Genomic DNA, 26,281 nt, shown 5'->3' with positions numbered 1-26,281 from the left:
TCGACAATAGATTGAACATTGCCTAATGACACCAGTATTATCCCGGGGGGGGGGAGGTTGGTGGGACATTTTGAAAGGGGACTATGAACTAAGTACATCGGTCACTACGGTGTAACTTCTAATTACTCTTACGTCCCGTCCCCTTTCTTCCATACTGTATGGGCGATTACAACTGAATGTAGCCCCAGGGTGGAGAGGAGACCCTCCTTAAGCAAATAGGTTCCTGAGAACCGACTGTCCAAAGGCTGCATCAGATCTAGAGCCGGCATCCAAACAGTAATGCTTGCAGAAAGCCGAGGGAGAGGCCCAACTTGCCGCCTTGCTTATCACCTGCCAAGGGACATGGCACTGGAATGCAATGGCCGTTGCCTTGGCCCTGACTGCGTAGGCATGCATGTTGGCTGGGAGCAGCTTCTGCTGGCCTTCATATGCTTCTTTGATGGCAGACACCATCCAGTGGGATATGGAAGCCTTAGAGGCCTAATCGCCTGCCTTGAGCCCCTGAAGGTGACAAACAGGGCGTCCGATTTGTGGAAGACCTTGGTCCTGTCCAAGTAGAATTTCAGGGCACACCCGACATCCAGGCAGTGCAGCACTCTGTGCTTCGTCCTTGGGATCGGGGAAAAATGTAGGGAAGGACTATTTTCTCGTTCAAGAGGAAAGCAGGTGGAACCTTGGGCAGAAATGCCAGGTGTGTCCGCAGGACTACCTTGTCCTTATGAAAGGTGGTATATGGTTCAGAGGCAACCGGCACCTGGATTTCGCCGACTCTACGAGCAGAGTTGAGGCCGACTATTAAGGCCGTCTTGATGGTGACCAGCCTGATGTCCACGGACGCCACTGGCTCGAACGGTTTGTGCGCAAGGGCGCCCAAGACTATGTTAAGGTCCCACGCTGGGTGTGGTCTCTTCACAGGCGGGTAGAGCCTTGTGAGTCCCGTCAGATGTTTGACGATCAGGTTAGAGGAGAAAACGCCCTCCTCAGAGTTCCTGTAAGCCCCAATGGCTCCGAGGCAGGTGTCCACCTGCACGCTTGAATGGGCGAGGTGCACCGAAAAGGAGAGAACGTCGTCCAAGGTGCATGCAAGGGGGTTGATTCTTGGAGTCTGCCCAGTGGGAGAGTCTGGTCCATTTGATTTTGTACTGGGCCCTGGTAGCTTTGCTCCTGGAGCCTTGTATGATCTCCAGATTGGCCTGTGAGAGGCTAAGGTGCTGAAACTTTACCTGCTCAGGTACCACGCTGTGAGGGCTAGTTTCCCTGGATGAGGGTTGATGACTCTGCCCCCCCATGCTGTGCCAGGAGATGTGCTGAACCCGTGGGGGGGTGAATCGGGGCACTTCAGAGAGACTGAGCAGCTCTGAAAACCATGGCCTGGCCGGCCACCATGGAGCTATTAGAATGAGGAGTTGGCAAGTATGTGTTCCTGGACATCCGGGTTAAAAAAAAATTCCCGGAGCGAGGCTGTCCTTATGGCAATGCAGATGGCACTGCCCGAGGTGCCAATATGGGCCACTGTGGATTCCACGAGGTCATGCGCGACCAGCTTGGCCTCAGCAAGCCCTGCCTTAAAGCATGATTGGCTCTGGGTGGGGAGTTCTGGGCGTAAGTCCGCGATTTCCCGCCGTAATCTTTGGTTGGCGGCTGCCAACATGGCATCGGCATTGGAATAGAGTGTCTTGCCAAACGCCTCCAAGATCTTCTCCTTGCCTAGCAGCGCTGCCGAGGACGAGGCAGAGGATGACTGGGGCTTGGAGTATAGTGATGCCGCAGCAATCACAGAGGAGCGTGGCTGAGGGTGGGCCAAGAGCAAGAGTGTATCAAGCCTGTACTTGGCATCCAGGCATTGATTGACAGGCTGTGCACAGTGGGCTTTGAGCCAGCCCTTCTTGGCCAGGGAGACTACATCGGTCTGCATAGGAATCCCTGATTTGGCAAAGGGGCGTTTTGCGAGGACTGCAGCCAAAAACCCCTCTGCCGGCTGTTCGATCTCGGGTTGGGGTAGGCCCAGGTACTCCGCCAGCCCAGCAAGACGTTTGTGGAAGGCCCTGGTTGAGGATGGTGTGTCCGGATCCTGCCGGTCTGGAGGATCCTGTGGGTGAGGAGGAGTAGATGGTGATGGAGGCTGGGAAACAGACCGCCGCCGGGTGCTGAGGAGGTAGCAGCGGAGGTTGGCAGCTACACCGGGGCCGAGGGGCCCGATGGAGGAGTCTGTGGTGCCACTAGCATGGCAGGAATGACTTCCCTGATGGCGTCTGACGATAACCCCCCCCCCCTGTCCCCCCATCTGAAGTGACTTCATGAGGCAGAGGAACTTCTCGAAGAGCACGTCCTCAGTGGCCACAGAGGTGGCAGGGAGTGCTGACGGGGTAGCGGGGAGCTGCTGGAGTCGCTGCGTACCCTGTCCATATGGACAAAAAGGAAAGCTGCCCTGCCCAAATGAGGGGTAGACTGTAGGCCACGAACCTGGTTGATGCCAGTCCCTCCTTGACACTCATTCTTCGCCGAATTCCTGGAATGGCATCGGATGGGTGCCTCTTTCTGGCACGGCGGCCATTCTGTCGAGCTGCCTTCCACGTGTTGCTCTGCCTGCTGGGCCCAGCCTCCTCAAAGACTCTTGCTTGTGGATCACAAGACCTACCCTGCTCCTTGATCCTAGTCCCAGTAGGTGGGACACTCTCGACCCGAGGTAGAGATGCATTTAGGCGCCCCCTCGGACGTATTGCCGGTATTAGGGCGTAGCCCCTTGGCCATGGTGCTGGCAAAAGGGTGGAGACCCGGTAAAAGAACCTTCCAGTCCATCAACATTGCGACCGGGAGGATCGGAGGATCCCTCGACCCGGAGGCCGGTAGCTGAAGCAGCATTGGTGCACATGCTGCTAGAAGGACCTGACCGGGCCCTCCCGCGCGGAAGAGTACCTGGGAAGGAGTCTCCGTTGCCAGGTGCAATGGAGAATATCGGCCCTACCTTGGGCCTGGGCCTGAACGTTTCACGAAGGTCTTGCGATCCTCTGGAGGCGACATCTGGAAGAGCTCCCTCCACCTGGCCAGTCTGTTCTTCAGCACCTTCGAGGACAGCGAATCACACGCCGAACACGATTGCCAACCGTGGTCTGGGCCAAGGAAACATAGGCAGAGGACGTGAGGGTCTGAAGCTGGGAAGAGCCCGTTGCAGGATGGACACCTGTAGAAGTTGACATGCGCCAGGGAGGACCGCGACACCTGAGGACAGAGTACCTGAATGACAAAAAAGACAAAGAAGTATCCGCGCACCCAGGAGCGCTGGTGAATTCGGCCTGTTCCCATAGATGTGGAAAAGGGGTCCACGGAAAAGGGGACCGAGGTGTGGTGCCGGAGGGCGGAGTCAGGGCAGTGCATGCTCCCTGGGCCGCACGCCTCTAAATTTAAAGGGGAAGGTTTTTTCTGGTGAAAAAGGTTCTGTCTTCCGTCCCTTGGAAGGGATGACCATACAGTATGGAGGAAAGGGGACGGGACATAAGAGTAAGCAGCAATTTGTCACATTTCTGGACTCCTGTTTTTTTGGGCACAAGGGGATTTCCCTGGAGCCAAACTTTTTAATTACACTCAACGGCTTACCTTTTATTTCTAAGATGTTAAAGTGTAAACTATTAAAAAAAAGAGAACATGCACTTCCCAAGCCAAGAGTCTCCCCATTCTACTAGTGAAGCCAGCCTTTCTCGGCAATAAGAAACAGAGCAACTGTGCTGTGAAGTTAATAACAGTTTATTGGCCTTAAATAGAAGTATGCACGGATAACCTGAAGCTAAGAGTGGCACCAAGACAACATGTAGTTCCAGAGACTTGAAGAGAAAGAGGTGACTCAAAGGCAGGTCATTATTTTGGCAGACAGACAAGAAAAGCAAAGAGGCTGCCCCTTTTGGGAGAGTTTTTCAGAGGAAGAATGCCTGCCTACTTGAAGTTGTTGGAAGTGCTTTGAAGTAGGTCTTGTCAAAGCCGGTTTAAAAGTCCAAATCCCTAAAGCTGTGGTAGTAGTCCAGAGCCCTGAAGCTGTGGTAGTAGTGACCTGAAGCTATGGTGGTATATCCCAAGCCTCAGTACATGCAACACACTACCAGTTTAAACAAAGTGGAGAACTACGAGACAAAAGGTGACCGATCCTATAGTGAGTCAAATAGAAGTGAAGTTGTTTAATTGGAAGCAGCAGCACTGAGAAGTCATCCTGACAAATATACTATTGTGAATTCTAAAATGGTAACGAAGAGAAAACTTAACCAAGAGCTGTATATTCCGACAGTTGTAGAAATTGCATTTCTTTTTTAACTGTGGCACGTCTTCAAGTACCTATCGAATGGACTGTTGATAGGGAGCCTCTGTTGACTGAGATTCACCAGTGGGTGATACTTTGGCTTTGAACCGCCTAGTCCCCGTTGACCAGGTTTTAGTCAGAACATTTTCCATCAACGAAATGTGGACTTTCCCATTGACTTGTGAACTATAGCCTACATTGATATTCAACACTTAGCAGGATCCTCCTTTGAGGACTGGCTTCTTTCAGATTTCTCTTTGACAAGCCCGTCAATGGGCATGGGTCATTCCCCAAGGACAGAACCTAGGTGGATCCACCATCATGGTTTTAGCCGATTTAAGCAAGATGGTCACCTCAATAAGAGGTTGGTCCACAGTCGGTTGATTAGGGGGATCCAATCTGTGACTCTTTGTGGGGTTTTATTATATTAGAAGGGTTTTGCCTGATTTGTTTTCGTGGGCACAGTTTCAATATGGCCAGGTTCTCACACCCGGGCACTATGGAAGACTAACCCTTGAAACACTTGTGTACAGGCGCGTTATAACTGCCTTATCATATAAAGCCTGACCACAGACAAGCCAAAGCCAGTGTTCATGTCCATAAACACTTGCACAAAAGCACAAACCTATGTTGCTCCAAGATCTGATGGCGACTTGGTGCAGTACAGAATCTTATACATAAAAAAGGGGACTATTGGAAACATGGCAAATCTTGCATTTCTGGCAGAATTCTCCCGATTGTTATTAAAGCGTTTCCAGGTGCACAAGCTGCTAAGATCACCATTTCACTTGCCAGAGTCTCTTTTGGGGCACATTAAATTCAGTTTCATGCCCACTCCCCCCCACTTTGTCCAACTGTCTAAGGGGCCCCTCATGCAGATCTTTGGGTGCACTGGTGTTCGGGTTTCTTGGCTTGCAGCATCAAAGCTTCCTTCACTTCTAAGTCCTGTGAGGTAGCCTTACTGTGGCATAAAGCACTGCACACAAAGTAAATCACAGTCCCATGGTGAAGGTCAAAGCATAGAAACATAACATGAGAAGAGTTCTAGTCGGTCACTGGATACAGAAGGATAGATCTCTGGCCTTGTTCCCCACTTACACTGATCGCTCATACACCCATGTCTTTCACATAACCTAAATGAGGACACCCAGCAAAGAGTACTCGGGCTACATTGTCCCACTCTAGAAGGCCAATTATTACTATACTTGACGGCCCACTTCCAAGTAAGGCACAAACTACCCGGTCTCATTGAGCGAAAATAAAGTCTAGCATAACAGGACAATGTGACATGGAAGCAACTGTTACTAGTCTTTTTGACATCACAGTGGCCACTCACTCCATTCGATTACCAGCAACAGCAACCTGTAAAGTCTATTCTTGACAATGCAACTCTCAGCGGAGTCTTGGAGGTAACAGAATTAACATTCTGGAGTTAAGCCTAGGGTACAATGAATAGCCAGGTAAATAAGCTACCAAGATTGCAGATCACACTCAAGCCCACATGCATCCAACATGTGCCAATTTACAAAACCCAATTATCACAACACTTCCATTCCCCTCCTCCCTTTTGAGAGACTGCAGTCCACCCAATATGCACCCATGCCATCACAAACATTGCCACCCTACTGCTTCCCTCGCAGTGTTCAGAACGCAAAAGTTCAAGTTACAAGCCATTAGCCAGCAATACAAAAAGCCACGGGCCACCTCAATTCAATACATACACGTAGCACACAATTTCTTACTTGCCAAGAGTCCAATATTAATAGCTAATGGCTAGTGCAGAGTGTACATTTTGCACCCTGCTGTGGTGTGGCAGTAGCATAAATTCACAAATTCGCTGATCCTCCCCTCGCTCATTTTTCTTTCTTCAAGCAGACTAAGGTACAATATCCCTGATGGGAGCAGAGTCTCCCACTCAATGAACAATCCTAGGTGTTCTGGTGATGATTTGGTGCAGCAGAAAAAGGATAGAAATATAACGCACAGACTGTCGCTTTGCTCTCAGGACATGACATCTCTCTGGAGAGGAAAACAGATCAAAACGTGAAGATTAGGGAAAATAATGCAACCAAGTAGAGTTAAAAATCTGCTGCAGCCGTTTCTCAACTCGAGAAGAAAAAATGCACACTGGCCATTGAACATTATGTAAAACAAAATAAACCAAAGAAATGGCCACAATGGAAAGGGAGAAAGGACTACATGTAGTCCAAACTCCCTTTACATGGCGGCCAGTGTGGAAGGAACCCGGACCTGCAGCTGCGATTCAGAACCTTGTCCCTCGCTGGGTACTAATTGCAGCTGATCACAATCAGCTGAATTAGTAGAAGTTGTCTTAGGGTGTGGGCCTGTTGAAACTACAGTGAGAATGCTTTCATCAGTTGGAGGCGATGCATATACCCAAGACTCTAATCAGAGATCAGATGTCATTTAAATATAATTCCTAGTCAGTTCAGCTATCACATTTAGAAATTATTCATCACTGTATTTGAGAATGTTAAGAAAGAAGAAAGACTTCTAATACACATTTAAACACAATGGTTCATACAAAATGGACTAAACGTAAGGAGCATTTCTGATAGCTCCTGGTTCCTCTGCAGTAGCTACTGCCTACTGGGTGATGCCCGACATCCAGGATCTGGTTTTGGCTCCTGCTCACCGAATCTCAATTCTGAACCGGCTATACAGCAATTACATAAAGCACAAGGTGGTTTGCGTTACGTAATCACAAACAGCAGGAACTTGACCTAATCACAGTTCGCCATTTGCACAATTAACTTAATGTAAAACAATGTTCTTTATTCAAAAAGCCCGCAAACAGGCAGCTGGAAACAGACAGGTTTTACATAGGTTTTGGACATGTATTAACAGTTTTTTTAGTTCTAGAGTGATATAGAGCGCACCCGAATTTTGGTCCAAAAGAAAAAAGTACATCAACTGCTTATTGGAGAAACTAAAGAATAAACACTACTTGGCCAAACAATGACTCTGCTGGTCCCGGGCAGGTGATGGCTGGGAGATTGAAAGAACATGCAAATGTAGTTGAGTGTAAATGAGCGTGAAGGTCAATTGAAAGCAAATCCACACAACCTCATTGTCTGCATTCCTCTTCTAAAGACCAAAGTCACGATTTAGAAACCTCATCAATCATGTATGCATTTTCATCACTTAGGATTACAAAGATGTTGCGGCTTGGACTTTGAGAGAATATTGGCAGCACTCGTGACAATTGCAATTTGAAGTGACAGCATGCAAGTCACACCCACTCTTACAGAATATATAATTCAATTCACAAGCAGGACTTCAAAATTAAGACATAACACCAAGTTGCAAGAAAAAATGTTTAATCAGGACCATTACTATCAGTGTACAAATACACAGCTAATAACAATACGTTAACATATGCTGAAATCTATAAAAGAGCATTACAAATGTGACAGGTTCAGTAGTTTTAGGCCCCCCCCAAAAATGTCAAAGGGGTCATCTAGTGAATGTCCTTGCAATATAAAACAAGTTAACATTCTAGAATCCTTATTGTTCGTGATGCCTTTATGAGTAAACTGCAGTGGAACAGTTTCTTTTCACTAGCATGCTGCTTTAAGAGAACCACACCCGCATAATAAGAGTTCTGTAATTGTTAAGAGTGTTCCTCACCAAAACAATGGTTCCATTTCATTGGACAGTAAAGTCTTGGCTGTAAATTAGTTTCTTAAAATAAATATAACAATTCTAACAGGTAAGTTTGTGTTATATCATAATAAAGCCACAGAAGGGTTCCAGGACATATTAGAATTACTACAATTGACATGCTAGGCATTCTACATACTAAGACATTTTAGGAGCGTACTGTCATTCCAGTGAATTATGGAAAATAAATTCACTGGGATGGCATTTCAGCGAAATTTTGAACGCACGGCTGTTTCTGCAAAAAACAGCCAAAAATGAAAACTAACTTACAATATAAACGAAGACAATTGCAGCAGAGAACTAAAAGGCACACAACAAAACATACTGAAGCATCAAAACGAGAACTAACAGAGTTTGAGGCAGTGCAAAGTGTGTTACACAGTAATTTGCACTGTACCTCAAAGTTTCAACGCTCCAAATGTGCACAAGCTAACTTTTCTGCAGGACATCGATAAATGTGGGCACATGTCATGACCCCCCCTTCCCCCTCCAGCGCTGCGATTTCATAAAACCAAGGTGATCCCAATTTGAAAATACATGGCAGAAACTCTTCAGAGTTATTATCCAAGAGCGCTGGAAAGTGTTCTTTTTAGGACATTCTTAACAGCTCAGGAGGGTACCCTCTTAGACATGTTAAATAAAATTGTTTAACAAGGGAGATAAGGTTTTTAACAAATGGGCGGAATATTGCATAAACTTGTTGGGATCTCATGAAATGTTGATGTCTGGCGATCTAAAAAGGAAACTAAATTAAATAATGACCATTACATTCTTGTAAAAGTATACATTATTTTCCTATATGACCTTAGAGGAGCAACTTCTATACTAGATTCCGAGCTACTTAAAAGAAATTCCAGATGCTCGATGAAGAGCATATTTGAGGTTGCGCTTGAATTTACTTCCTACAAACAGGTTTTTAGGAGCCCGTAATAAAGCTGATCGGCCCCTTAGGGTTTGTCGATTTTGGAGAGCACCAGGTCGAAACACTAGAAAGCCAATAACAGCACTTTGGATACCTGAGAGACTTTAAAGTGATTACGTTAAAGGAATGGTGGCTAAAGGTATGGATTGGTTCTCAAAATTCTGGGAAGTTCGTCACAATGAGCCTTTTTAATTGAGTAGGGTTTACTGATTTTTTTTAAAGAGTTGAATACAAGATTCTAGATAATTGTAGGTGGCGATTTTGTTTATTCCCATCAGGGTTTTTTTTCGTTGCTTTTGATAATTCTACTTTTATATAGTGTTTTTAACACTGTTTGCTATTTTGGATTGTGAGAGTGAAAGATGCTAAACTATTTTACCACATAATGAGCACACCCTAGGTCCACAATAGCGTTTTACGAGCATATATGACCGGATCTAGAAAGATTTATGAGGCACACACTTCCAATTCCAAACTGCACTCCGTAACTAGTTGAGATTCCAGCAAGCGGGATACAGCAGCCTCACTGCTTACCAAAGAACTTGAAGTTGTCCAATCAGGAACTCTGCTAAAAGAAAAGTTGCATATTAGCTTACTTAAAATTTTGAAGTATCCATCGCAACCAATGTTGTCATTATATATTTTGTTAATTTTTTTTTTTAAAAAAAGGACCAAGAACCAAGATTGAGGATCTGCGAGTGTTCAAAAAAGCATGCACATCACTATGGCAAGTGTGCACTAAAATAATAAACAGCCTTTCAGACTACAAATATATTATTGAGGGGGTGGAAGAACATATTAAACCTTAGTGTATCTTATGAAATATGTACTTAATGTTTGCTTTCATGTTCAAGTTTTGTGTTGTATATTTAACACCTTAATTAAGTAAGGCATGCCCAATGTTGCGATTCATTGCAACCAAATCCTTGTGTGTCGACTTTTATTCAGGAAGTCTTCTCGCCCGCTCCAGCCCATCCAGCCAAACCCATACCTCCTTTCCCAGTTACTACCATGCCGTTCACAAAAGCCAAGTTGTGTTCACCTTCTTCCCAATCTAGAGGGCATGATGCATTAGTGCTTCAATTATGAATGCATGAATGTTATAAAATTGTCAAAGAAAAAAGATCAGCCTTTCTAAAACGGTCTCTTCATTCTGAAGTTTACAGGAGGACAGAACATGAAGCCCATTACATACAGTTCACAAAAGCGGACTACTGGCACGAGCATGGTAAAAGCTGAAAAAGGCTATGGCTATGCAGTAATGGTTAATACCATAGGGGCCCCTGGAAAAAAAAATAAAAAATTAGCTAGTACATAGTGTCACTAAAAAGGACTTGTATATGGCTAAAAGTCAGGGAGGTCATGTTTATTTCCAGGAGCATTGTAAGTTTGACAGCAAGCGGATCAGGCTTTGTATGCAGAGTGCAAAACAGAAAAATAGTACTATTAAAGACCTAATTAACGGTAATGCCAATCAGGTAATTCACGTACAAAAATGGCAGAGGTCAACAACCTTTGGCTTTCCAGATGTTCGGACTACAATTCCTATGATACCTGGTTATGGGCTATGCTGGTTAGGGATGAGGGTTTTAATCCAAAACATCTGCAGAACGAAGGGTTGCAGAGCACGGGCGTAATGACATGAATTAGAAAACAATATCAAATATATTCTTCAGCTAGAGGTTGTTTAATAGGGGTATCCCATGGTTTTAAACACCAACAATGACTTCAAAGTAATTACTTCGATTTAAATAGATAGTTGTGGTTTAAGGGGTTAAAATGGGGTGGGGAGGGGTTTGAGGTAGGGGTAGTGGTGAAGGGGAACCCCCCCCCCAAAATAAAAAAAAATTCAAAGCAGATAGTTGAAGTAAAATACATCGAAATAATTTGCTTTGGCAAAATGACATGGAACTGTAATGGGAGATTACTACATTTATAGGAAACAACTATTTTCTTTTAGAGTGTGACCCCAATAGACCTATAAAGTCCATCAGATACAAGTGGGACCCTCAAGCCTCTAGTTTACATTTTCTAGTTTAAATTTACCACAACTGGGATACACAAAGTCTTCAGAAAAGCGTTGACGGGCCAATGTTCTATTTTGGAAAGAAAATGGTGGGTCTGCATACACCAGTAGAGCGGAATAAAGGTTCGATTGGACTAATAGGAGGTTCAGTCTCAAGAGGAGTTGCAACAGTGTTGACAAAGACTTCTGAGCGGTGGTCCAGAGGCAGCTTAAATTGCAGTTCAACGCTGGAGATGTCAGGTCTGCAAAGGAAGGCTACGGCACTGGAAGAAGGGAAGCAATACCCCAGTTGAAAGCAATACACCCAAAGACAGATGGCCTGAAGACATGAGACATAAAAGCAGCATTTTTTGACAGCTCATACGGATACCATAAAACAAGAGGATGGCTGTACACATGAAAAAATGGTCACAATAAAATTTAAAAAGGAAAAGTTTGTCGAACATTTGTACAAATGATTAAACAAATTGAAACACGAACACAAATGTACTGAATGCAAGTTGCTCAACAGAGCAGACAGACATTTAAGTTAAAGACAATCTTGAACTCCCAAAACTCAATACAATACAACAAAAGTTACACTTGAGGCTGCCAAGAAGCAGCATCCATGAAAGAAATTACCCTGTGCACACCTGACACCAGTGAATCAACACCATCAACACCTCCAAGCCCGATATCTTAATTTAAGGACGATGTTGCACAACTCCTCGCGACAAACACCAACGACAGCTCTCAAACCTTAATACTGGGAGACCTTAAACTGAGCCTTAACGATCTCAACACCAGAAGGCCCACAACAAAAGGCTACAGAACCCGTCTGTGCCTTCCATGTGCAATGCGCACGGTCTAGGGAAGGCTGGAGCCCATCCCTCCACCCGCTTCAGGAGAAGCGCAACCGTCCCTCTTGCTGCTGTTCTCGTCGCCCGGCAAGCCTCTGCAGTCCCTAACCATGGTATTTCACATGTTACTGCACGAGTGGGCAAATTATTTTATTGAAGTACCTGTGACTGCCTTTATTCTGCGAGCTACGATCAGCAAATTTGAAGATTTCATTTTTCAAAATTGCAGCTGAAAATCACTCTAAAATGGCTACCGCTGTGTCAGGCCCGTGTTGCCTTGTTGCCTGGCCACCCCTACAGCCACTGCCCGATTAGTCCCCTACTGGCATTTACACCAATCAGCTCTGCCGGTAGGCGGTAGCCGGCCTCACACCAGCCGGCCCACAACGAAAGGCTACAGAATCGGTCCGTGCCGCCGGGACCCAGGGCACGTCGCGCTGCACGGGTAACCTTGCCAGACCCGATTTACAAGTATCCTGCATTCTTGCACGTGAATTGCCATTCTACATCACCGCCGGACCACTTGTTCACGTAAGAGAAACAATCACCCTTTATGACTTTCCTCACCTTTAATATCACCTACATCACTTGTCAAGTTTTGACCTTCACCAGCATGGCCGTCAGAAGCTACTACCACAGCGAGACATTAAGATTATCCTACCTAAAACTTGCATTAGCATAAAACGATACAACTGTACAACTGTCCTGCCGCTTGATCCTTTGCACATCTGCTCAACCTCTGTTACACTACAATAACTCTTGTCCTCCCAGCCTCCATATGTCACTAGCTTATGACCAGAAAGTACCCCACCGGACATGGTCTCACTAACATTAGTGCTTGCGTTCTCGCATAGAAGCACGGCTTAAACCACTGCCTGTTTGGATGAGACACCTGCTTTCACCTGCACCTTGTTCAAATTGTACCAGAGACCTTCGAACTCTCCAGGAGTTAACGCTCCACAGTCAACCCACCCTAACTGTACGGTGCCATTGCCATTCTGCACTGCTATTGTCCATCTACTTACTGTTAGTACTAACCGGCCCTCAACAAATAGTCAAGTTGCACTATGCTGCTTTTCATATAATGTTTCGTAAACCGTGCAAACTGTCCTACAGTGTGTGGAGAAATTGCTTACCGCGGATTACTATTGCATTATACTGCCTTAACCTACAATGTTGCACAGACAGTGCCAACTGGCCAACAGTGTGTGGAGGTAGCCGTTTACTGCCGATTACTATTGCAATATACGCTATCTACATATAGTATTACTATTGCAATATACTTATCCTACAATGTTGCGCAGACCGCGCTAACTGGCCTACAGTATGTGAGGTAAACTGTTTACCTGGAACAGTAAACGGCGGTAATCAACAGTAGTCATGTACTCCTCTCGCACCACAGAGCTGGCACCATAAACACATCATTTGATTCTTGTACCGTCCTGGAAAACCTAAGACGCGCGGGTACTCCCGCTTCTTAAAAAACCTAACCTAGACCCCAACAAATCGACTAATTACAGACCCATAACTATGGTTCCCTTCCTTCTTAAAATACTAGACCGGGCGGCATACCTCAATATACCGTTTTACCTAGAAACTAACAATCTCCTTGGACTGCAACAATCTGGATTCAGACCCAAACAAGGAACTGAACAGGCCCCAATTGATCTAAGAAATCAAAATGGACAACCTAAATGACAAAGGGAAATTGGCCCTCCTCCTCCTTTTGGATCCCTCGGCAACATTTGACCTCGTTGACCACAAGGTTCTTTGCAACCATCTAACTTCTGCTGCCAACTTTTCCAAGGAAGCCTCAGCCTAGACAGAGTAATTTCTGGATAATCGTACTAGAAGAGTCTTTTCACCCAACGCTTCAGCTCAACCAATACCCTCCATCTGTGGAGTTCCTCAAGGATCCTGTGTCTCGCCAACATATAACATTTATCAAGCCTCTCTTTGATCTCGATAATCTGGGTGTCACCTACACTAACTCTGCAAATGACACTCAGATTATCATACCCATTACCGGCGACTACAAACAGACTCCACCCTCCTTAACAGATATCAGATTATCCAGGCATGGATGGCCATCCATGGCCTTTGTCTGACGAGAAGACAGAGCTTCTCCTAGTCGGTTCTTGGGCAAAACTAAACAATCTAAGTTATCGGTATAATTCCTTCAACATTGACGGTACCAACATTAAGTCTCTAGTGAGGTGAAAACCTTGGGCTTCTACATTGACTCAGCCCTTAACCTAAAGAGACAGGTCAATGCCACCTCCTCAGCCATGGCATATACCTGTAAACTTATTAGTGTGTGTAAGCCCTTCCTTTCCACAGCCAGTTGCACTACTCTGGCCAGAGCACTAATTCTAGCAAAACTAGACTACTGCAACACCTTATACCCAGTCTCCAGTAATTAGAACATAACTAAACTCCACCCTTACAGAATAATGTACTACGAACAGTGTTCAACATTCCTAGAACTCCGCACATCTCAGATGTCTGACACAGCACAAACTGGCTTGCAGTCAAAGACCGAATTAACTTCAAGTCTTTAACCCTCACGCATAAATGTCTAGCTAACTCTGCCCCCAAATACCTAGCTGACAAATTCACCAACAAAAACTTCAGTACGTCCCACAAGAACTATACACACTCACTACCTGAATGTACCCAGGTATAAACTGCAGAAAGCAGGTGGAAGCAGATTTCCAGTGATGGCTGCTAAACTGTGGAACTCATTGCCTATTAACCTTAGAGCAGAACCTTCTTACTACAATTTTAGTAAGAACATTAAATCTTGGCTTCAATCACTTGATTTATAATTCTTCTTTCAGCTCAAGTACTTTGTATATATCTGCTTGTAACATATGTTTGGACTTTTCATTATTTGTATATATTTGCTTTATCACTGCTCTGTATGTATCTTTTATGTAACCCTTTGAAACTTTATCACGCACCCAGATCCCTCTGGGTTTGGTGTGCTAAATAAACAAACGATAACACCTTAGCTCTTGCCAACACCATCTTGGCACTAGGTTACACTAACCAGATCAAGAACCCTACACAGAATGGTTGCATACTCAATTTGCTTGCTGACCTCAACTGTAACACGAATATAATCTTCAATTCCCAATGCCCGCAGTCAGACCATCATATCATTATATTCAATATCGCCAAGAACTCTGGGACCAACATTCCCACACACTCGCCCCCAGTGGCACCAGCTGCCTTATCCAGAAAGGACCGCAACATCACAGCGAATAATATCCTACCTTTGCTACACCTTATATCGGCTCATCTAGACATAGGGGCCAACAACCCCTAAACCATGGTTATCTATACAGCCAAACCATCCTGGCAGCAATCGATAAAGTAGTTCCCCTATCCTTGCGCCAATCTTAACTCTAGTCCATCTCAACTCTTGGTACGCTCCCAAACTAAAAAACCTGCGTACCTCTAAGAGAACTGCAGAGGCTAACTAGAAAAAATTCACGACTGAACCAAACAAAGCAAACTTTGCAGAGGCTTCCAAAAATTATAAACAGGAAATCCTTCAAATGAAAAGTTCCACATACGAGAGTATAACTAACCCAAAATCAGGAACTAAGGAACTCTCGCCATCCTGAGAGAACTTTAGTCCCCAGTGTCACCACTAGAAGTCTGCGACAAAGATACATTCAAAAAGCCCTTCTCTATAAAATAGCCCTGCTACAATCCAAAATTGAAACAAAAGATTCAACCTTAAACCTGCCCATTTACCTCATCGGACTACGAGTCACCAGTCATACTGCTGCACTATTTGAATTCACAGCAGTCTCTAACTCAAGAGTCCTGAAAATCATTTCCAGTCTCAAACCTTCAAGATGACCAATGCCCAGCTGCACTTATCAAAGACTGTGCGCCTGAACTGACCTTTCATCACAAGACTAATAAACGCCTCCTTTGAAAGCAGCACCACCCCAACTAATCACAGACACTTGGGTCCTCCCTTTACTAAAAAAAATAAAAAAAAAAAATGACTCTAGACCCCAACATACTGACAAACTATCAATCTATAGCCACAGTGCCCTTCCTCCTCAAAATTCTGGACAGAGTAGTGTACCTCCAGATCCAAAAACGACCCGTCTCCAACTTCCTTGGCCTATGCCAATCAGTCTTCCACCCCCTAGACTTGGGACGGAAACAGCATTACTGGACTTGAAAATGGATGACTAGCCGCTTCCTCCTGCTTGACCTTGCCTCAGCGTTTGACCTAGTCACAAAATCCTCTAATCATCTAGGTCAGCTGCCCACTTCTCACAGAAAGCCATTCAGTGGATACAATCTTTCCTTATGGATAGAACCAGGAGTCTTCTCACCCAGTGGAGTAGCACATCCAGCAACCTGTGGTGTACCACCCACACTATATAACATGTTCACAAAACCTCCATTCGACAGCCTTGATGACCTGGGTGTCACCTACACAAACTATGCAGATGACACTCAAATCTTCATTTCTATCTCGGGCTCCTACGATATTGATTCTGCATCCCTCAACATAATCTAACAAACCATCCAGGCCTGGGTGGCCCATCACAGATTATGCCTGAATGATGGAAAAACCGAACTTCGTCTCATAGGATCACAACGCCACCTTAAACTTGAGGACTCCTTTAAAGCATTCAATATAGAGGGCATCACCGTCAAAGTCTCGAAGGAAGTAAAAACCCATGGCTTTTATTTGAACTCAGCCCTTACCTTAACCAAACAGGTCAACGCCACAGCGGCAGCAGTTTACCCATCTAAGCTGGTTAATGCTTGCAGACCCTTCCCGTCACCAGACGGTTGCATCACACTAGCCAGAGCCCTCATTTTGTCCAGACTGGACTATTGCAATGCCCTTTACGCTGGCACAAAGAACCACAATATCAAAAAACTACAGGCTATTCAACAGCACCCTTAGAGCAGCTTTAAACATCCCTATAAATACTCACATTTCCATGACTAGAAGACACCACCACTGGCTACCTGTCCAGAACCGAATCCTCTTCAAAGCAAAACAAAAAATAGCACAAATGTCTACATAAGTGAGCCCCTATTCACCATCTCTCAATTCAATAGGGCTACGCGCTCCCGCACCTACACCTGCTCTCCGACCCCCGATTCAAACTGCAGAAAGCTGGAGGAAGCAGCCTCCCAGTGGTAGCTGCCAGACACTGAAACACTGCCAGCAACACTAAGGTCAGAAGCTTCCTTCAGGACCTTCCGCAAACACTTCATATCTCCTCACTCAGGAACTACTAAAATAAATCTTGATCAGTATTCAGTATTAACAACTATGATCACTGTAACTTAAGAGGACGTTCTAATCCAGCTTCTTGTAAATGTATGTCTTTGTATATGCATAAGTATGTAACCTGTGTGTTTTTACTCTTCAAGAATAGCGCCCAGGTGCCTGCAGGTTGGGTGCGCTTTACAAATTGCAAAATAAAGACACACCATGTAACAATTTGACACCAGCCGATGGGCTAGTGGAGATGACTAAAATGATACTATATAAACTTGGTAGCCAGGGGTATAGACAATATCACCCTTTTGCAGTGCGAGAACAACATCAGTTACTGCATCCAAATGACAGATATGCAGGCCAATTGAAATATATTATGTGACTACATAAGCAATAAATGCTTGATTAATTGCATAGATTTGCACGACGAACACAGCTGAAGCACTTCATAACTATGAAGGCTCTTCATAACATGCAAACTCTTAGTTTCGGATGCTGAGACGGCCATACATGAAGGGTGGCCCAGCCTTCATCAGGGCAATAGCCATTTGTAATCAGGAAAGTGAAGGTACAATCGCCTACAGAGAACATTATCTATGTTTGAGAACAAGCACAACAAACATTCCTCAAAAATAAAAATAGAGTGCACTTAAAAACATTACCATATAAGACTTGGCATGTTTAAATTCGTGGAGAGCAGAATCCAGATAACTGTTCAGTCAAGAAACAGGCTTCCCCAGGGTGTCCTGGGTCCCCATAGCCATAGAGTGGTCCTTATGGTCAAGCATAGTGGCATGGACACCATTAATAGGACAACCAAATTACAGGGAAATGAAGCTGCCAATTGACCTTGAGTGCCAACAAGAGCCAAGCGTGGCACAACAGTCAACATATTTCGACTCGAGACATGCAAGAGACTGCAACAAAACAAGGTTGCAATGTAAAATTGTTGTAACCAGACAAACAAAAAGACGCTGCCCAGCGAATTTCAAAGTAAGCTCACCAGCGGAAGCCAGTGGTGCCGCGTATCTTACCCTCCTCCAAAAACCTGACTGCACACACAGGTAGGACTGCAGGAACACAGAGTAACCGGTTCAACAGTGGTCTGAAGCATTGATACAGCATGTCGGAGCTGACATTAGTTTGAAGTCACCTGATCAGATTCAACGCGACTAATGCACAGGCTGCAAAATTGGGGAGTATGTTGGGACAAATCATAAGTGCACACACAGCGGTTACATTGTACAAACATACTAAAATGCCCATTAGATGTTTAGCAAGATTTTACTGGCAGAAGAAACTTGGAGATGCTCAAAAGATAGAGGTATCTGTCTGCAGGATATGGTGATGCATGGAAATTGAACTAAACGTGTGATGAACACACAAAACATTAGTTCAGCTCAAAAAAGTGGTACGTGCTGAAACAAAGAAATCTGGGTTTCCATGGCAAAATTAGCCTAGAACCTTCTTAAGGTGAAACAATATACTGCTAAGCACTTGGACAGAACATGTATGGCATGCAAGACTCTTGTTCTGTACATATTGGTGTTGCATGCCACTAGCATCACTGCAGCATTACTGCAGAGTCTCTGCCTGCAGAACAATACAATATGGCTGGATCTAAGGGTAAGTGGAATGTGAGCCGTGCTGGCTGAAGAGAAGGCGTGTGTTAGGTCATAGTGCTGGCATCTGCAAAGAACTTGACACCCACTGACCGGATAGTGCCACCATACAACAAAGAGGACCAATGTATTTAGCCATTTAAGCCTGAGATGCAAGTCATTAGGCAAGAAAACAATTTCTGCTCAAGCCGGAGCAGCCAGTTGCTGTATTCCCTTGCGTCCGGCTTCACAGAATCCACAATAATCCAGCCAACGTTGAGTTCATATGGTTGGTATCCATGCAGTGTTGCACCAATGGTGCAGTCACAGTAATTCCTGCTTCTCAACCTGTGCTCCCCTATTCTGACAAATACCCATCAAGTGGTCATTTTGATATGTGCTTGCTGACATGGACACTCATATATACCATGTTGGTAGTGTTACAATTGGTGTGGGTCAGTAACTTCCAACAAGTGTTGTACATTACTTCTGTGCCACGGATGAAAAATGACGTGTTGCAATTGCCACATGGGAAATGCCCAGTCACCAGGTCTAAAGGAAGATTGCACACGCTTGGTATAGTAGTCGCTTGTGGTTGTGGTGTTGACAAGCTGGAATGAACCATGTAGTCTTTGATGTGTTTGCCTTGTTTCAAGGCAAACAGAGGTAGGGATGATGTACAGCCTGTGCTACAGACCAAGTTCCAATGTTTTAAATCTGTTTTTTACCTGTGTAGTATGCCTCGAAAAGGTTGTTAGAAAGTCGGTGGGCTCTATGGTCGTCTTGGGTGTCAATATCTCTCAATGATAATATGCGCATTTTGCCGATTTCTTCAGCAGCTTACATGGGCAACCACGATCACTAAGGCGAGAAATCAACTGTTCGACTCAACCTCATAGTCTTTGAAGTGCAATTTCGCCTCAGGAAGAGGAATTGACCATAAGATAAATTATCACAGTGCAGTTTTGCAGCCAGTAGGTTTGCAATAAAGGCATGTCTATAGCCTTCAAATGTCCAGGAAGGGACACTCAAGCACACTATACGTGCGAGTGAACTTAAAGCTGGCATTGCAAATATTCAGTCAGGTTATGAATTTCTCCAAGCCCTGCACAGTCTCTCCAAATGAAAGAAATATCATCAATATATCTCCTACCATAGGCAGGTGTGGTGCAGATCATGGTAGGAGACAAAAGTCCCCATGCTCGAGCAACGTAACTTGGGCATCGCTAGACAGTACCCGACAAAAAGAATTTGCAACAACAGGCATACCGGACGTCTGAAACTCAAGACGGCAAACCAGCACAATCAGGGGTCATGGATTGGAGCACTACTGGGCCATTCGGGGGTGGGGGCAGTAGGGGGTCTACAGAAAGCTCATTTTGGTCAATAGAAGAGTTTAGGCCGTTGGAGTTTGCGGTCGGGAAATGCAGCAGAGCGTATGGCAATGTTGGGGAGAGTATTCATTTCAGGTGCTTTGGGGTGGAATCCCAATGACCAACAAGTTACGGGAAGCAGAGTCTCTACTTTTATTCCTAAAACAAGAGTTCTCTTTACCCAAAACCTTAAAATCAAGTACACATGCACCATTCAAACTGTTGGCAGCCAATCAATGGGTGCTGGTCACATTCAAACTTTCCAGGGCGCTTTAGCAAACGCAAAAGTGTGGACTACAGAGGAATTCCATGCATACCATCTTTCCACACATACCAACAAAGCACTGGAAACACCTTTTGACTGTATAGTGCCCCTTATAAATATTCAATAAATTAATATTCAATTCCTGGACTTAAACAAGACGCCACTGTAGGGGTCTCGGGGAGAAAGGAAGATCAAATGGACACACATGGTGCAAACATGACTTCAAGTAGCAATCTGCCCGGTCTCTACATGCTTTGTACTACTTTAATTCCTAGGATAACTCACCATTCACTGGTGGATAGGGCTGATTAGAGCTGAAGTATAAAAATATCTGAAGATACAAAACAGGTTGAAGATCCAAGGTTATACTGGCAAGACTCATTAACTGGGACAGTCAGAACAAGATTACATGCCTAGAACTAAGTGGCAGTACCCACACCTGTGATGTGCATCATATGGGCTCCCAGGGTGGCACAAGTAGTAAAGAGTTGCTGGCCCAGAGAGACAGTGAAGAGACTGTTGCTTTCTCAGCCAAGGCAGAAATGTGTACCCAAAATGAAAATCCTTCAGACCCCAGCATGCCAAAACGGAACAGACTGCCTGCTCAGCATATGTGTGAATCAATTGTGTAAAATAATATTGCAAATATGCTTGTGCCCCCCACGGGACCTCTACAATGAGTGAAGGGGCGAAGAGCCTAGGAGGCAGGTATGTTCATACCACCCAGTACTCATTTGTACGCCAGATTCTATAACCCCAAACAGTAATGCTGGAACAACTGCAACCCATACATCAATGGTCTCTTACAATGCCCAGCAGCTTATCAAGATTACTTGCTTCGGAAGAAGTAAGGGTCCACATCTTATTCATGTGTGCACTCCGTTTCATTCTGCAAGAATGCTTCTCCTAACGTCTGGTAAATTCCTTGACCACTGCAGAGTTCACTACAAAAAGTTTAATAGCACCCATGCATGTTAGAATATGGTGGTTCTCGTAACAGCTGTTAGATTGGTTGTTGCACTGTTATGTGCCCACAGTTGACAAACATGCACAGAAGGATGTAAAAGGAGTACAAAGCATGAATGATTGTCATTGTCTGAACAGTAGAAAATACACTTACATATCAACATTATATACACACCGCCAGACCACACACACCTCTTTCCTTGTAACCAGATAGAAATCACCCTTACTATCTCCATCACCAGCTCCCAGGCAGACTTCCTTCCAGAACTCTCCCCTGCATGAATTGAAGCAGGGTGCCGACTTTCGAAGAAAGTGCACCTTAAGAGGACAATGAAAGCCAAGTGCCCTTGGTGTCTTTGCATGGTCCTAGTGCCATAACCGAGCAAGAAAGTTCCTTTCCTTGCCCCCCACCGTTTCCCCAGCTACAGCTTCTTGTCCCGCCTGGAAGATGCTGACTGGCACATCAAGGTGGTCAATTGAAGGGGTCACTGGCAAGGAATTGGTGTGCAAGTGGGATCTGGTCAATGTGGCGGTAAGGGGGCTAAGGGATGGTGCAAAAAAGAAACCGATGACTGAATGTTAATTGCAAGGGAGGGTGGGGGAGGCCTGGGTGAGGGAGAAGTGAGTGGTGTAGAGGTGAGTGAAGACAGGAGTTTTAGTAATGAAGTGAGAGGCCAGAGCAGAGGGCCAGGGAAGCCAATGGAGAAGTGGAGACTGTAGTAGGATTGTGAGTGCCTTGCAGATTTTGTTAAGTTCAGCCGTGTTGTTAGGGGCCCAACAAATGGGGGCTTGGATATAGGCCCTCTTCCCTCTTCTGTGAGCAGATGGAACGTCTGTATTGCCTTTGAAGCACGTGGCAGGAGCATGTGCTTGATGCCTGCCACTTCTGCTCAGCACTTGCGTTTCAGAGAAGCCAGGGCAGTCTCATACCAGGTTTAGCGCTTGTAAGCAGGCTTCATGCAGATCCTCAGGATAGGGGCAAGGATGTCCAGAGTGTTGGAGATGGAGAGTTAAAGGTTGGTACGGGCTGGGACAGTTGAGAGTCAGTGATAGGAGTGGGAAGGGAATGAAGGTGGCAGCAAAAGCAGCAACTGGCACAAGCTTCATAGGTCAACTGGCAGTGCGGGCGGGGACTTTGACAGAGGTCCAGTTGAGAGGACAGAAGAGCATGATCAGACCTGGGGAGAAGAGTAGTGAGAGGATTGGAGATGGGGAGGTCTGCTGAAATAAGAGCATCCAAGGTGTTTGCGGCCGAGTGTCGAGCGGAGGGAAGAATAGTGGGGTAAAGAGCCCAGAGGCCGCATCAGGGGAGTCAAGGGGACTATTGAAATCTCTGAGGAGGAGAAGCTTTAAGGTGGAGCCAGGAGAGGGGAGGTCAGAGCACTCAGAGGGAGACCAGGCCAGGGGGACTGTAGATGTTGGCCAGAGTCAGCAAGAGGATAGGAGACACCAAGCCCGCAGACGAGGTAATTCGAAGGAGGAGTAGGACTGAGTGGGTATGATCGTAGCATGGACCCATTCAGGGAAGATAAAGACCACTCAGGCATGCCACGACAATGGATTGTGGGACTGGCTAAGCCGAGAATAATAATCCAGAGTGCAGTCAATGAGAGCAGGAACATTTTAAATAATGAATGCTGCTAATGGTGCCCAAATGCATTTCAACAGCATATTTCAGTACAAAGGGCCAGACTGTTTGACTTCCATCATTGAAATGGTAATGGTTAATCTAGCGTCAACTTGCCCCAGTTAATCATAGGACATGTTCATCAGTGCCATGCCAGTGTTGCCCAACCGAGGCACATTGTCACTAACAATTGCTACAGAAAAATAGCGCATACATAGTGCCTCAAATCACTTCCCCAATGCACCAAAAGGTTTTCATATACCACTTTCCTTGCCCCCATCATACTGCCAACAGACCAAATCCAACAGACAAGACCACTTTAAAGCTATCTGTAAGGAGTACACCTAGTGGGTGGGAGTTTAGAGGCCGATAGATTGCTTGCAATTAATATGCATTCAAGGCTGGAAACAGAGTCAAATGTTAAGCCAGATGCTGCTTCGAACTGTTAGGGGGTAGAGAAGATGTTTGAGCAGGGGAGGGATGGGGGAGGGAGGAGGGGGGATAAAGTGGACGGGTCTAAGGAAAATAATCTAACAGTCCCAGAGTGCCACCAAGCCAGAGCAAAGTTAGGCTTGTAGTATCATGCCATTTGTTTCAATACACTCCATAACAGTAGTTACTTTTGCACTGACCTAAATAGGCTATTGGGATCATCTTGAAGCAAAGAACACACAAGCCAAAACCAGGCTTCTAATCACCTGTGCATGTAGCTCCAAAGTAGAGTATGGGATAGCATTTCGCTCTACATGCATTATCAGCAATGGCTTCATTGGAAGCTTTGGTTATGTACCACCACATTGCCTGGGTATGTTGTCTGATATCTCCAACTGAAGTGCAGAAAATGCAACTTCTGCTCTATTCCAAGACAAATAGCACCTCCTTTATCTGAGAGCTTGGCATGGGCTGAAGTCAGGTAATGTTACTTCCTTAAACTGTTTGATGAACTCCGTTTGAAGGAGGAAAACATGCTCCTGAAAATAACCATGTTCTTTGGACTCGCCATTCAGAGGGAGTCTTTGTGGCATTGGACGAGGAAAGGCAATCAGGAAAGGCAATATGCAGACCTAGTCCTTCTGCAAGGTTTATTCAGCCCCTTGACTACATTCACAAATGTTCTCAGACTGAGGTCAAGCAATTAGAAGAGAGAATGTCGTAAATCGGTCATAAAAGACTCTGGCATAAAAACCAAACTCGAGTGCAGGTCAATCACATATTTGACACTAGCTGTAAGGCAGAATTCTAATTTCTGTGTTAATTCCCTTCTGAGGCCCCAGGCTCTTTTGCTGGACTTCAGGACTTAATTTTAACCCTTGAGTGAACGAGATATTTTTCTCACTCATTTATTTGTATCAGTTTATTTTGGTTTTGGAGTCTGACAAACTCCATAGCATTACCTTTTGTATTGTGACACATAACACCTTCAGTGCAGTGTCAAAGAAAAGTCCTTTGGATTTCTCTTAAGGTTTAAATACCTTCTCTTGGATAAACTACTGTTTCCAAAAGTAGTAAAGTGAAATTGACTTTACTTACCTTTTTCTCTTTGTAGACCCAGCACAACCATTCTATGTGTAGTGCTGCGGAGTTACTTCATATCCTCTTGCTCTACTTTTCACATGCAACATTTTTATGTTACCCTCACTACAGTTAAAGGCTGGTGCCAGTGGTTTATTTTTCCTGCCATTGTGCGTTTTTACTGCAGGCTGAATCCTCAGCTGCAGTATTGCACCCATGGGTGCCCATTTTTGTCAAAATGGCCCTGTCTTTCTTCACCATTTCTTGCTTGCGTTTTACTCTGCGCACTAAACCAGGTTTGATCCCTCTGGTCGTTTTGTCTTTGCCGGGATTCACAGGCAAAGCCCACCTCTGGCTCCAGCGTGTCTGGCAGGGCAGGAAGCAAGGGAAGTTTCCGAAACTCCCTGTGCTCAGTCTCCTTGGTTACAGGAATGCACCCAAAGGTGATTGGCTGGCTGGCTGGCCTTGGAGGACAGCCACCCTGCTGCGCGAGTGACGGCTAGGCTGAGAATGAATGGGGGAAAACCTGTATAAAAAGGAGAGATCTTTTGCAAGGAAGCCAGAGTCGACCACTGGACGAAGGTACCAAACAAGAAACTGAAGTGAAGCTTGCTGGACCCTCCTGGACCGTTGGTTTGCCCAGTGAAGCCCTGATGCAGTGATGAAGTTCCAAATTTCTCTCGACTAGAGAATCACGGAGCGGATGACTTCTTCCCTCGGGTTGGTGGGACCAACTGACCCCACAATGAACGTGACTTGAACGCCTCTCCATGCTGGCTGTACTCTTTGCTGCTGCAGGAACGGAGTGCCAGGGGACAGGAACACATAGTCTAAGCCAGACCCGAGCTCCAGGAAGATCCTGAGGACCCTCCCGAAGCAGGGTGACCCAAGCCTGAGCCACCTCAAGAGAGTGCTGGACCCCAGAAGCAAGGGGAGCCCATAAGATGTCCAAGAACCGCAGAGGTGTTATTTGCCAGTAGCTGAAACCGCAAAGTGCTGCTGATCTGGAGTAAGTCCATTGCTGCCGCTGACCTTCAACCCATAGTGGAGTCCCCAGAGGTCCTCCCTCTTGTTCCCGCGACCGAGGCCTTAGAACACAGGATCTTCAGGACTACAACAGGAACAGAAGCCAACTGGCCCCTTTTCTTCAGACCAAAAGTTACTGTCTAACTAGAGGTAATTACCTCTTGTGTAGCTTGCCCTCAATGGAGGCTTGAATTTGCCGCCCTTTGCAAAGTTGCTTGAACCTTTGCTTTTCACAAGCCTCTGAGCTTGTGTGCCAACAGTGATTTTTTATCTGACAAACTCACTCTATAACACTGTGCAAGACTTTTATGCTATCTTCAAGAAGTGCCTTGGCTCCCCTAGACTTTGCTCAATTGACACTGGCTGTCCTGGCTCCGTTCAGACTCTTCTTACTCTCTGACTATGCGTTTATCTGTCCCTCAAAAAGTCATACATAAGTTACGTGTATAGCTGGGAAAGGGTTAACCTATACTTCACTGGGGCATTGTAAAGTACTTACCTGTTCAAAGAAACATGCTAACCTTTCTTTCCTTCCTTTTTCACAATCTCAGTTTTAAGTGTTTAATATATCAATGTTCACAGTGCGTGTGTCCGTGTGTGTGTCCGTGTGTGTGTGTCATCCCAAAAGGGTATCTACTTACTAAACTGAAGGTGTGCATTTTAAGTGTATTTTATGGTTGCCAATTGCCCCTTCTAAAGAAGGCTCATCTTAAAACTGACTGTTCAATTAATAAAATTATTTTAATAAGAAACCTTGAGTACAAGTGTTATTTGAATACCTGTCACTTTGAATCTCCATGTTGCACCTCTACAGCTCACATTGACCCCTCTTGAGATAAGCCTGGCTGCTCAGTCGCTACCAACTTGTGGAGTAAAGGCCTAT

At 45.3% G+C, this 26,281-nt stretch overlaps 1 long non-coding RNA gene across 3 annotated transcripts in view; it reads right to left on the bottom strand.

Moving 5' to 3' along the window:
- Window positions 1–7,609: 7,609 nt before the first annotated feature.
- LOC138526889 (uncharacterized) overlaps window positions 7,610–26,281 on the bottom strand; it is a 94,873-nt gene continuing 76,201 nt past the window's right edge. For 2 of the 3 annotated variants that reach the window (XR_011283765.1, XR_011283767.1), the window contains exon 5: window positions 7,610–9,459. This is a non-coding gene — a long non-coding RNA (uncharacterized lncRNA). The remainder of the gene's footprint in view (window positions 9,460–26,281) is intronic. The other variant, XR_011283766.1, reaches the window with a different exon arrangement.

The sequence above is a fragment of the Ambystoma mexicanum genome, chromosome 14 (assembly GCF_040938575.1).
Source record: "Ambystoma mexicanum isolate Mex_15411 chromosome 14, UKY_AmexF1_1, whole genome shotgun sequence".
Taxonomy (NCBI): domain Eukaryota; kingdom Metazoa; phylum Chordata; class Amphibia; order Caudata; family Ambystomatidae; genus Ambystoma; species Ambystoma mexicanum.
This window is presented reverse-complemented; position numbering and strand designations above follow the sequence as displayed.